General features: G+C 42.2%; 1 protein-coding gene across 1 annotated transcript in view; it reads right to left on the bottom strand.

The window, feature by feature from the left end:
* CNTNAP5 (contactin associated protein family member 5) overlaps nucleotides 1–13,213 on the bottom strand; it is a 746,584-nt gene that overhangs the window by 391,114 nt on the left and 342,257 nt on the right. The gene's annotated exons all lie outside the window — the stretch shown is intronic.

Below are 13,213 nucleotides of genomic sequence, written 5' to 3'. Positions count from 1 at the left end.
CACCCTGGTTCAATAGCATATTTTCTTCTAAACTATAAGCTTCATGTGGGTGGGGAACAAGTCTACCAACTCTGATATATTATAATCAATTAATCAATCATATTTATTGAGTGCATACTGAGTGCAGCACACTCTACTAAGTGCTTGGGGGATGACAATATAACAATGTAACATACAAATTCCTTGTCCTCAGTGACCTTACAGTCTGGAGATGGAGATATAAATAAATATAAATAAATAAATGAATAAATAAATAAATAAATGAATAAATAAATTACATATATGTGCATAGGTGCTGTGGGGCTGTGGAGGGGGAGGAAAGAAAGGAAGCAAATCTGGATGACACAAAAGGGAGTGAAGAAAATGAGGGCTTAGTCAGGAAAGGCTTCTTGGAGGAAATATGCCTTCAAAGAGGGTTTGGAAGATGAATGATTGGTCTCCCATATTTTGTTAATCTATCAAGTAGTCAGTGGTATTTACTGAGCACTTAAAGTGTCTACAGCACTTCAGTAAGTGCTTGGGAGTTACAGTACAATAGCATTGATAGATGTGATCCCTGCCCACAAGAGGTTTACAGGCTAAAGGGGGAGACACATTAAAATGGATTAATGTAGGGGAAATAGTAAACATTGGACTCATCTTACCTCCCTTATCTCTCTGCCTCTTTGCCTGGCTCATCCTCTGCCTCCCACCTCACAACTGTGAGTCTTCATCAAAGCTCAGTTCTAGGTCCTCTTCAATTCTCAATCAACACTTTCTTCACTGGAGAACTTGTTTGCTCCCATGACTTCATTTCAATACAGTTGACTCCCAAATCCACCTTAACAGTGTCTCTCTTCTGCAATCTCAATTCACCCTCCTGCCTTCCTGACATCTCTACATAGTTTGACATCTCTACATAGTTGTCCTACCAGCTCCTCAAGCTCAACATGTCCAAAACTGATCTCCTAATCTCCTCTCCCAAGTTCCCTCCTTCTCTTCACTTCCCCATCATTGCTGACGAGGCCACCATCCTCCTCAGCTCTCAAATTTAGCATTATTCCTGACTTCTCTTCAAGCCCTATATTCAGCCAGTCTCCATGTCTTGTCAGTTCTTTCTAAATAACAGCTCCAGAAACCACCCCTTCCTCTCCATCTTAATGGCCACCATGCTGGTCCAAGCACTTGCCATATTCACAACTGGACTATTCTCACCTCACAGATATTTCTGCTTTCAGTGTCTTTCCTATTTCTTGTTCATACTTCAGTCTGCTGCCATTTTGCCCAAATTTCCTCATTCCTCAAAAAACATCCAATAGTTTTCCATCTCTCTTTCTATGCAGCAAGAACTGAATTCCTCACCGTCAGCTTTGAGGTACTCAACTAGCTCGCTCTCCATTTCTTTTTTTCACTCCTGTCCCACTAAATTAATTAATTCATTCAATTGTATTTTTTGAGCGCTTACTGGGATTTATTAATTTATCTTAAACCAATCCACTTTCTATGCCTCATTCTCATCTCTCTCACTGTCAACATCTTATTCATGCCCCTGTTTGGAATTCCCTTCCATTTCACATTAGTTAGAACCCTGGTCTTCCCATCTTCAAAGATCTTTGGAATTCATGTCTCCTACAGGTGACATTCTTTAATTAATCTCTCATCTTGCCAACTCTTTTTTCTCCCTAAAGGAAATTTAAGCACTTGCATAACTCCTTGGTTATTCACCCTCTGCTCCACCTCACCCTGTCTCACCCCTGGAGCACTTTGATATATAACTGTACACAAAGTTGCCACTCCATATCTGTAATTCATTTTAGCGTCAGTTTTCTCCACTGTATTGTCAGCTCCTTGAGGGCAGGGATCATTTCTATTAACTATTCAACACCACCAAAGGTTGAAACATGCCCTGCATAGATTATCTCAGTGTGGGCAGGGATTGTCTCTCTTTATTGCTGAATTACACTTTCCAAGTGCTTAGTATAGTGCTCTGCACACAGTAAGTGCTCAATAAATACGATTGAATGAATGAATTGATTGACTGAATCCTGTCAGTTCCACCCTCATGATATCAATAAAATCTGCCCTTTCCCTTCCACCCTAAAAGCTACTATACTGATGCAAGAACTTATCCTCTCTAGCCTTAACTACTGCATCAATCTCCTGTTGAACTCTCTGCCTCCTGTATCTCCTTACTCCAGTTCACACTTCACTCTGCTGCTAAGGTCAGTTTTCTAAAAAAAGTTCAGTCCACATCTCCCCATTCAAGAAACTCCAGTGTTTCTCCATCCATCCTTCCATCAAAATGAAACAATTTACCATTTACTTTAAAGCACTCAACCAGCTGGCCCCCTCCCCCTCCTACCTTGCCTCGCTGATTTCCCACGACAGCCAGTCCTCACACTTTGCTCTTCTAGCATCAACTTGCTCACTGTTTCACAATCTCATCTCTCTAGCTGCTGATGCTTTTCCCATGTCCTCCCTCTGGTCTGGAATTCCCATCCTCTCTCTATATGCCAGATCACCCCACCTTCAAAGCCTTAATAAGGTCCATCTCCTCCAAGAGCCCTTCTCCAATTAAGCCTTCTGTTCTCTGACTCCTTCTTTCTTCTACGTTATCTATTCACGTGGATCTGCAACTTTTGAGCAGTTGACATTCACCCCACCCTCAGCCCCAGTGAACTTATGTACCTATCTATAAATTACTTTGATGCCTGTCTCTCCCTCTATAAACTGTAAGCCCTTTGTGGACATGTCTACCAACTCCGTTATATTGTATAGTTTGAAGCACTTAATAAAGTACTCAGCACACAGTAAACTCTCAATAAATAAAATTGACGTTGATGGGTAGGGAACAAGTTCATCATCAATACCACTGGTAGAATGAGGGAAAACTATCTCTCTATCCATGATGGGTGAGAATGGAGAAAGGAGGAGGAAAAAAAAAAGAAAGGAATCAACCAACTAATCAGTGACATTTATTAAACATTTACTGTATGCTGAGCACTGAGCCTAGCACTTGGGGAATTTTAATAAGGCTTCAAAGGTGGAGAAAGTTATGGTCTGTCAGATATGAATGGAGAGGTAGTTTTAGGCCAGAGTGTGGATGTGGACAAGAGGCTGGTGGAGAGACAGAGATTGAGATAGAATGAACAGGTTGGCATTAAAGGACTGAATTGTCACTCAGTCAGTCAGTTGTATTTATTGAGCACTTACTGTTTGCAGAGCACTGTATTCAGTGCTTGAGAGAATGTTATATAACAATATAACTGACACTTTGTCTGTCCACAATGAGCTGTGTGAGCTGGGTTGTAATAGGAGATCAGGTAGGAAAGAGGGACCTGATTGAATGCATGGTAAAGAGTTCCTGTTTGGTGTGGAGGTGGGTGGAGAGGAGAAAGAGAGAAAGAGAGAGAGGAAGGGAGGGAGGGAGGGAAGGAGGGAGGAGGAAAGGAGAAAGGGAGGAAAGAATGAAGGAAGAAAGGAGGGAGGGAGGGAGGGAAGGAAGGAAGATTTGTCCTATTCAGAGACAGTGTTGTCAATGGTGAGATCAAAATCACTGATATGAATATCACTCTAAAAACACCTTGTACACGCATTCACTTTGTCCAATGAAGTATAGAAATTTGCCTTTTTTGGCCCTCTGATATTTGGATGAGAACTTCTCAGGCACCAGTAGTTTAGAGGAGAAAGGTATACATTATAGCCAGCAGGACAGGTGTTGGAGTAGTGCTGATGGTTTCCACCGAGGCATCCACTTTCTCTGGCCCATTCCCCTAAGATGACTGGTAGGGGAACTGAAAATTCCCAGACTCCATAAACAGCAGCTGAGCCCATTCTGTCCCCACCCATTTTTCAAGCCATCTCTGAAAATGATTCTTAGAATGGCTTACTAATGGTTGTGGCAGGGCTGGAGGGTAAGGGCGTCTTTTCTAATTTCCTACAAAGATCAGGTAAAGGGAATAAAAAGGAAACCAAAAAACCCAAACATCAAAAATAAAATAAATACACTTGCACGCACATATATGTATATGTACGTGTCATGGCAGCGAACTGCAACTTACAAAAGGTGGAAAACATTTGCTGGAGAAATACTTTTTTGATGTACTTGCATTTTTTGTTTGAAATATTTTTTCTATTATGCCTTTATGCTCATTAGTGCAGAAATCAGCACATCTCTCTAAATTAACCTGGAAAAGAATGAATATATTCCTATTAATACTACTGAGATGAAAATATAGAAATAATTTGTTGAACTAAGTAAATCCAACTAAGGATTCAAGCCATTTTACAATCTTAATTATGACAAAGCATTTTCAGGGACAAATGCAATAGCCATTGCACAAATAGTGAAAGACGTAAGGGATTGGAACCTTGATTAGTGCACTTCTTATTTTTCAGTCTCAGTCTGCTAAGTGCTGAATTGAATATTCTCTTCTCTTGAGAATTTACACTGAGGTGAAGTAGGTGGAAAAACATAAGACCACTATATTCAATTGACCTTGCTTGAATCAATAGCCGACTAAAGGAGTTGTTTTTTTTTTAATCCACATCTTCCATTGTTTGGGATACTTATAAATGTATCTAGTTTGGGATTATATTTCTCCCTTATTGACTTTTACATTCTCCACTCTCCATCAACCTCTCCAAATGTTTAACTCCTTCCTGAAGCCGCTTTATCCCCACCATTGTCCCTTGATGACTTCATCAAATATTTTATTGATAAAAATGAAATCCTATAAAGAGCTTGAACTTCCCCAAACCCCTCCATTGCCTCCTCACCACTTACTAGCATGTCTCCTCTATCACCTCCATCCTAGTTCTCAGCGTGACTCAGTGGACAGAGGCCAGGCTTGGGAGTCAGAGGTCATGGGTTCTAATCCCAGCTCTGCCACTTGTCAGCTGTGTGACTTTGGGCAAGTCACTTCACTTTTCTGTGCCTCAATTATCTCATCTGAAAATAGGGATTAAAAGTGTGAGCCCCACGTGGGACAACCTGATCACCGTGTATGCCCCCAGCACTTAGAACAGTGCTTTGCACATAGTAAGCGCTTAACAAATACCATCATTATGATTATTATTACTCAAGAGTAGGTCTCCTGCTGATCTTAAATTATATTCTTCTCTACCTGGGCCAAAAACCTCATCTTGTCTCATGAAGCAAAGATCACTCCATTACCATTGCTTCCATGAACATATTGCCACTATGTCCCTTTTGGCTCAGTCCTAGTATGTGTGTGAGAGAGAGAGTGGGAGAGAGAAGGAGAGATGGAGGAGGGGAGGCAGAGGAGATAGAAGGAAGGAGGAAGAGGGAGAAAGGAAGAAAAAGATAGAAGGAGAGAGAAAGGGGAGATGGAGATGGGGAGAAGGAAAGAGAGGACAGGAAAGGGAGAGGGAGGGTGAAAGAGGAAAAGGGAAAGGAGGAGATTAATAAAGGGAAAAGGACAGAAGGAAAGGAAGAGAAGGAGACAGGAAAAGAAAGAAAAATGAGAAAGGTAGTGGGGAATGGGTGGAGAGGGAAAGAGAGAGAGAAGGATGGAGAAATAAAGGAGGGAAGGAAGAAAGGGTAAGAGACGGAAGAAAGGGGGGAGAAGGAAAGTTGGAAAGTTGAAAAATAGGTGGAGGAGAGAGGGAGAGAGTGACAGGGAAATAGGGAGAGGGAACCCAGGGTGAAGAGAGAGATGGACAGAAGGAAAGGGAGAGAAGGACAGAAGGTCAAAGGGAGAGGGAGAGAGGGAAAGGGGACAAAGGAAGAGAGAAAGGAAGAGGGAGAGTGGGGCAGAGGGAGAGGGATTGAGAAGGAAGAAGTATGGTTTACTGGATAAAGCATGGTCTTTGGAGCCAGAGTAACTGGGTTCTCATGCCAGGTCCACCACTTCCTGCTCTGTGACCTTGGGCAATTCACTTCACTAGGCCTCAGTTACCTCATCTGCAAAATGGGGATTAAGAGTGTAAGCCCATGTGAGACAGGGACTTTGTCCCAACTAATAAACTTGTTTCTACCCAAACTCTTAGAACAGAGCTTAACATATGGTAAGCATTTACCAAATACCATTTAAAAAAGAGGGAGAGAGATGGAAAGTTTCAATGCAGAAATCTGGAAAATCTATATCTAGAGGAGCAATGTGGCTTAATGGAAAGAGAATGGCCCTGGAAGTCAGAGGATCTGGGTTCTAATCTCTGCTCTGTCACATGCTGCTGTATGACATGGCTCTACCAGTTGTCTGTTGTGTGATCTGGGGCATGTCACCTCACTTCTCTGGGCCTCTGTTACCTCATCTGTTAAGTGGGGATTGAGACTGTGAGGTCCATGTGGGACAGAGACTGTGTCCAACCTGATTTGCTTGTATCCATCCCAGTGCTTATTACAGTGCCTGGCACATAGTAAGCACTTAACAAATACCATAATTATTATTATTATTATGATGATCTTGGTCAAGTCCCTTAATTTCTCTGTATCTCAGTTCTCCCACCTGTAAAATAGGGATTCAAAATATGTTCCCCCTTCTACTTAGAATGTGAGCACTGTATGGGACAGAAGACTGATTATCTTGTATCTTCCTCAGTGCTTAGAAGAGTGCTTGGCACATAGTAAGTGCTTTACAAATACTACAGATTGTTATTATTATTATTGTAATTATTAAGTCATTTCATTAAGTGGAAGCCCTAATCTTGGTCCAGAGTGATCAGCTTTGCTTCCCCGGATCCTAATGAACAGGGACCCTGTTTCTGAATTGAGGGATATATGGAGCTGAGGGAAGGGAGACTGAGAACTGAAAATCAAAAATAGAATAAAGGCAGCTGCGGCTTTATTAGAACTGGACAGGTGACAGAGCAACTGAGGTCGGATGGTCTGTTGTGAAAAGAGATGGGAGGCCAGTCTAGCGTGAGAACACCATCCTCCCTGCATTTTTTTCTCTCAACCTGGGACCACTGATCCCATGTCCAGTTTACTTTATGATTTGGACAATATGATCAACTTAACAAATGGAGGGTGCCCAGATGCCTGGTGTCCCTCAAGATTGTCCTGTTTTCATCAGGCTATCCCACAAGATGCTTTCACTGACTTTTTTTTTATACCGAGCACTAGAGTCTCCATCTGGCAGGGTTCCTGTGAGTGAGGTCTGTAACTCAGATTTTGTGCCAGATTTCACGCTGTCCTGAGAGGTAAATGCAAAGGTGCCTGAGCCTTTGGGGGGACTGGGATTCCCTGCAATAGATTTGGGCCGATTCAGGTCAGGTCGATTGGATTATCGTGAAATGGCCCCAGGGTTGGTTAAGTGAATCCCAGTGAACACCGAGTGGGCAAGGAACATGTCTTCCGACACTGTTACATTGTGCTCTCCCAAACACTTATTTCAGTGCTCTGGGCACAGTAAGTGTTCAATAAATACCACGTATTTTTTAAATTTTTTTGCCCGCCATTGCTAGCTCTCTTAGTGATTGGCCTACTGCACCCGGGTGAGCTTGAGGCAAGCCTTTTGGTCTTTTGACTGCTTGGATCCAGGGCAGACCCAAAGGAACCAGGGTCAGACTCACGGCTCGGGTGAGTGGGAGGAAACCACATTCATGGCACCAGGAAGAGCAGATATTTCATCCCTACTTTACAGATGACGAAACTGAGGTGTGGAGAAGTTAAGTGGCTTGCCAAAGGAGGAACTAGAACCCAGGTCCTCTGACTCCCAAGCCTCGGCCCTTTCCACTAGGAGCTGGTCTATGAACCAGATCAACTTTCATGATACCCTACTACTAGCCTTTGGTTTTTCTGACATGGGACTAAGATGATTCTCATCCTATTTTCCTGACTTTTCCTTCTCAGTTCCACCACTGACCTCTTTCTGCCTCCCAATCTTTCTTTTGAATGTCTTACAGGTTTTGGTTCCCTTCTCTTCTCACTTTATGGGAGAGCTCATCTGTTTGCATGGCTTTAGGAGCAGTGTTGCTTAGTGGATAGAGCACGGTCCTGGGAGTCAGCAGGACCTGGTTCAAATCCCAGCTTTGCCACTTGTCTGCTGTGTGACCGTGGGCCAGTCACTTCATTTCTCTGGGCCTCAGCTGACTCATCTGTACAATGGGCATAAGAGTGTGAGCCCCATGTGGGATGGGTCTGTGTCTGACCTGATTAACTTGTATCTACTCCAGCACTTAGCACAGTGCTTGGCCCATAGTAAATGTATAACAAATGACATAATTATTAATTAGGTAGCATCTCTGATGGATTACTGGCCAATTCTTTCTGGCCTTGAACTCTCATCTGAGATTCCCCACATCTCTTGGGTCCAGGATCTGTCCCCTTGACTGGTACAGCTGGCACTCAAATTCAACATGATTAAAACAGAATGCCTCATCTTTCCTGCTAAAACTTCTCCTGCTCCCAATTTTTCCCATCTCTATCAATACCACCACCATTCTCTCCATCTCCTGAAGCCTCTAACTTTGATGTTGCAGCCTAGTGGAAGGAGCCCAGGCCTGAGACTCAGAAGACGTGGGTTCTAGTCCCAGGTCTGCAACATGTCTGCTGTGTGATGTTGTACAAGTCACTTCACTTCTCTGTGCCTGGGTTAGCACATCTGTAAAATGGGGATTAAGACTGTGAGCCCATGTGGGACAGGGACTGTGTCCAACTGATTACCTTGTGTCTACCTCAGCACAATGCCTGGCACATAGTATGTGCTTAATAAATTTCACAGTTATTATTATTGTAATGATATGTATTAAGGGATTACTATGTGCAAATGCTGTACTAAGTGTAGGGGCATATACAAGATAATCAGGTTCCACATGGGCTCACATTATAAGTGGGAGGGAGTATAGCTATTGAATCCCCTTTTTACAGATAAGGGAACCGAGGCATAGAGAAGGTAAGTGACTTGTCCAAGGTCAGAGAGCAGGAAAGTGGTGGACTAGGATTAGAACCCAAGTCCTTTGACTCCAAGGCCCAAGCTTTTTCAACTAGGCCATGCAACTTCCCTTTCATTTCAACTCCTCACACCTTTCAAAGCTTTCATTCAGTCCACTGTCAAATTATAGTAGTTCTTCTTACACAATATTTCCTGGATTTGTCCCTTTATGACCAGCTAACATGCTGGTACAAACTCTGATAGTAGGAATAGTATTTGTTAAGTGCTTATATTTGTTAAGTGCTTACTGAGTGTAGAATACTCTAGTAATAATGATAATTATATTTGTTAAGCACTTACTACGTGGTAAAACCTGTGTTAAGTACTGAGGTAGATATAAGATCATCAGGATGCACACAATCCTGTCCCTCATGGGGCTCAATGGCATAAAGCTTTTAAACTCTTATATCAGCCCCTCCTCATTCTGCCTCCCTCCCGCATCTCCCCCCTACAATGTGTATGGTGTAATGGGGTTCACGGTTCACCTTCTGGTAAATTTGCTTGGCCCACATTTCTCCTCAAAACCCTTCACTTTCTCTGGGTCATCACAACAAATACAAACCTCCTCACAATTGGCTTCAAAGAACTCCAGCAACTCACACCAGTTTCCCTGTCTACTCTCTTCACTCCCTATCTACCAACCCACTCCCTTCATTCCTCTCAAGCTAAGCTAGGTGTACTTAACTCTCCATTCACTCTCCTAACTCCAGCCCCTTGCTCAACTCTCTCCCCAGAGCACCCTCTTTCCCTAAATCTGTCAGACCCCACTCTCCCGACATTCAAAGTCCTCCTAAAACCCCACCTCCAATCAATCAGTGGTATTTATTGAGCATTTACTGTGTGCAGAGCACTAGACTAAACACTTGGGAGAGTACAGTACAGTAGAGTTGGTAGACATGCTCCCTGCCCTCAGTGAGCTTGCAGTCCCGTGCGGGAGACAGACCAACATTTACTCAGTGAATCTCCAGCACCAAAAGCCAAAGAAAACCTAAGAACAATCCCTGATATTTATGCCATTGTTTGAATTCACCCTCAGTAATTTTGTATATATTTATTCAATTGTTCAATCAACTATTTATTTTGACTCTTCTATTTGTAAATACTTGAATGTCAATCTCCCTCATTAAAGTGCTTGCCACTTGTGGGAAAGGGAAAGTGTCTCTTCTTTGTTATTTTTTTAGTTTTATTTTTTTACTTCTGAAGTGCTTAGTACAGGGCACTGCACCCAGTGGTTGAGCAATAATACTATTAGTACTACTAATTCTAAAATAATAATAATTGTGACATCTGTTAAATGCTTCGTAAGTGCCAAGCACTGTAATAAGCACTGGGGATAGATAAAAGGAAAATAGGGAGGGATACAGTCATTATAAAACAAGGGGATTACCACTTGTCCCAGTAGAAAATATTATTTTTTCCATAAACATACATATATACATGCAAAGACACACGTACAGGTACCCAGCAGGGGTGTGAATTGCCTAAGGTGTGTTTGGAATTCATTATGGGCATGTCTGGTTGCCCTTATATATAATCCGGTTGAAGGGGTTGATTTATGACCCACTCATGAGCTGAGTCCTCCTACTGGTTCCTGAAAAAGGATCTAATTTGTTTAGAACATCTGCCAATCAAGACACAATCTGACACAGATAATGCCAGGAGGAGGAGAGGGGCACGGTGGAGGAATCCATGAAATTTCTCCATGAACTTCACAGCACTGCATCCTGGCTCCTCGAGGCCACCATAACCCTCAGCCCCAGCCTCTACCCCTCCTCTAGAAAACAGAGAGAAAGGAAAGAGGGGAACATGAACCACTTGCAGGAGGGGTGGGAGGGTGGATCATACAATGCTGTACCCTCCATCTTCCCTGGCTCTGCCCTTGGGCCACTAGGCTGGTGACAATTAGTTAAACCACTAAGACGATGGAGGAGGCATCAATATACCATAGCAGCTTATCTGTTCATCCTGAAGGAATTCGTCTGATAAATGGATCATAGAACAAAATGACCCTAATTTTTCATGGAACCATACATGCATATGTTTATGCATACATATGTCTTTGCAAATGTACAGGTATACCCACACACAGGCCCACACACACACACACCATCTTCAGTAAAATTATATTTGAAGCTTACTTCATTACAGTTGTCAAGAAAGGTTCTTATCAACTCCTGTGGCTTTCACAGAAGACTCCTTGCATTTTAAGCTACTCTACTCTTCAGTTTAAATTTATAGAAAACATCCTATTGCATGTTTCCCCTGATCATATCAGCCATGTGCTCAGACTTTACCAGACAGATCATCAAGCTTTCCTTGAAACATCAAAATCCTCTAAATCTCTCAAATTGGACTGGAAAACCACAATGAGCTGGGTTCTCTAAAAGTTCCTGGCACTTCTACTCTTGATACCATAAAAGCAGGAGGAATAATAATAAAAAAAAACCTAAAGTGAAAACATATAAAGGAAAATAAAACTCTGAATTTGAATCCTTGCTCTTTGCTGTGATGCTCTTTGACCCTGAAGCTCCATTCTCTCTGCTTCATCTCTACTCTCTTTCAGCTACCATCCCAGGGTTTATATGCAGAACAATTTATTCTGATGGTGTAAAAAGCGAGGTCAAAGCACTCAATACTGTAAAGTTCTGCACAAAAGTTGAGTAAGTAGGCTTTCATTTTTATTTTAATCTCTAAAAGACAGTAGCCTTAGGAAATGCAAAAGCACTTTTGGAAATGAATAACACCAATTGACGGCTCTGTACTTCCTTGGAAGTATTTGTTATTTTAAAGGAGGTATATTTGAGAAAATTTCAAGACTCTACTTCTCTATTAGTTAGTTAAAACAGAACTCCTCATCTTTCTTACCAAACCCCATCCTCCCCCTAAATTTCATTTCATTGCAATAGTATTCACTGAGCACTTAGAGTGAGCAGAATTCTGTACTAAGACCTTGGCAGTGTACAATAGAACTGAGTTGATGGATACAATCTTTGCCTAGAAAGAGCTTACAGTCTACAAGGGGAGATAGACATGAATATAAATGACGTATGGGGGAGACAGAGTATGTGAATACGTACACAAGTGCTGCGTGGCTAGAGTGAATATCAAAGTGCTTAAGGGGTACAAGACAAGTTTGTAGTCAGTGAGAAGGGAAGTCAGGAAGGGTTTATCAAGAAAGTCCTCTTGAAGGTTTTGTGAGTTTGGGTGGATTTTGAAGATAGGGAAAGGAGTGGACTGTAGAATATAAATTAATCTATCAATTTATCATATTTATTGAGTGCTTACTGTATGCAGAGCACTTGGGAGAGTATGATAGAATAGAGTTGATATACACTTTCCTCGCCCATAACGAGCTTACAGTTTTGAGGGAATAACATTTTCAGAAAAATGATCTGAGCAGCAGAATGAAGTATAGACTGGAGACAGGAGAGGCAGGAAGAAAGGAGGTCAGTGAGGAGGCTGATGCAGTAATTAAGGTGGAAAATAAGTGCCCAAATCTGCCTGGTAACAGTTCAAATGGAGAGGAAAAGTCTGATTCTAGAGATGTTGTAAAGGGAGAATTGGACAGGATTTCCTTACTAATTGAATGTATGGGCTCAGCAATAGAGATCAGTTGAGGATAATGGCAAGGTTTTGACGTGTGAAACAGGTAACCTGGTGGTGTTGTCTATGGGGATAAGAAAGCCAGGAGAAGGGTAAGGTTTGGATGTGAAGGTGAGGAGTTTTGTTTTGTACATGTTAAGTTTGAGGTGTCAGTGGGTCATCCAAATAGAGATGTTCTGAAGGCAGGAGGAAATGAAAGACTGCAGAGAAGAAAAGAAGTCAGGACTGAAGAGGTTGATTAAGGGACCATCTGCATACAGATGGAAGTTGAAGCTAAGAGGATCATTAAGTTCTCTAAGAGAACTGACCATTCAAAAGGATTTTAAAACGAGTTCATTTGGCAACAGAGAGAACAGAATTCTGATCCTAAACATATTTTCTTTTACTCCTAATATTTTCCCATAGACCTCTTCTACTTTTCTGCAAATTTCTGGGTTTGCACATCCTTCTGGCCCATTCCTCTCTTCCTTTCTCAAGAAATCCAAGGTTTTAGGTTCATCCTCTCAATATCCTTTCCTTGGGATAATGATTGCGGTATGTGTTAAGCCATCGCTATGTGCTAGGCACTGTTCTAAACGCTGAGGACAAGACAATCGGGTTGGACACAGTCCCTGTCCCTCACCGGGCTCACAGTCCTAATCCTCCTTTTGCAGATGAAGGAACTGAGACACAGAGAAGTCAAATATTTGCCCAAGGTCACACAGCAGACAAGTGGTGGAAACAGGTTCTCCTGA

Source organism: Ornithorhynchus anatinus, chromosome 1, assembly GCF_004115215.2.
Source record: "Ornithorhynchus anatinus isolate Pmale09 chromosome 1, mOrnAna1.pri.v4, whole genome shotgun sequence".
NCBI lineage: Eukaryota > Metazoa > Chordata > Mammalia > Monotremata > Ornithorhynchidae > Ornithorhynchus > Ornithorhynchus anatinus.
The sequence above is the reverse complement of the archived record's forward strand: the minus strand, read 5'-3'. Positions and strand labels throughout refer to the sequence as shown.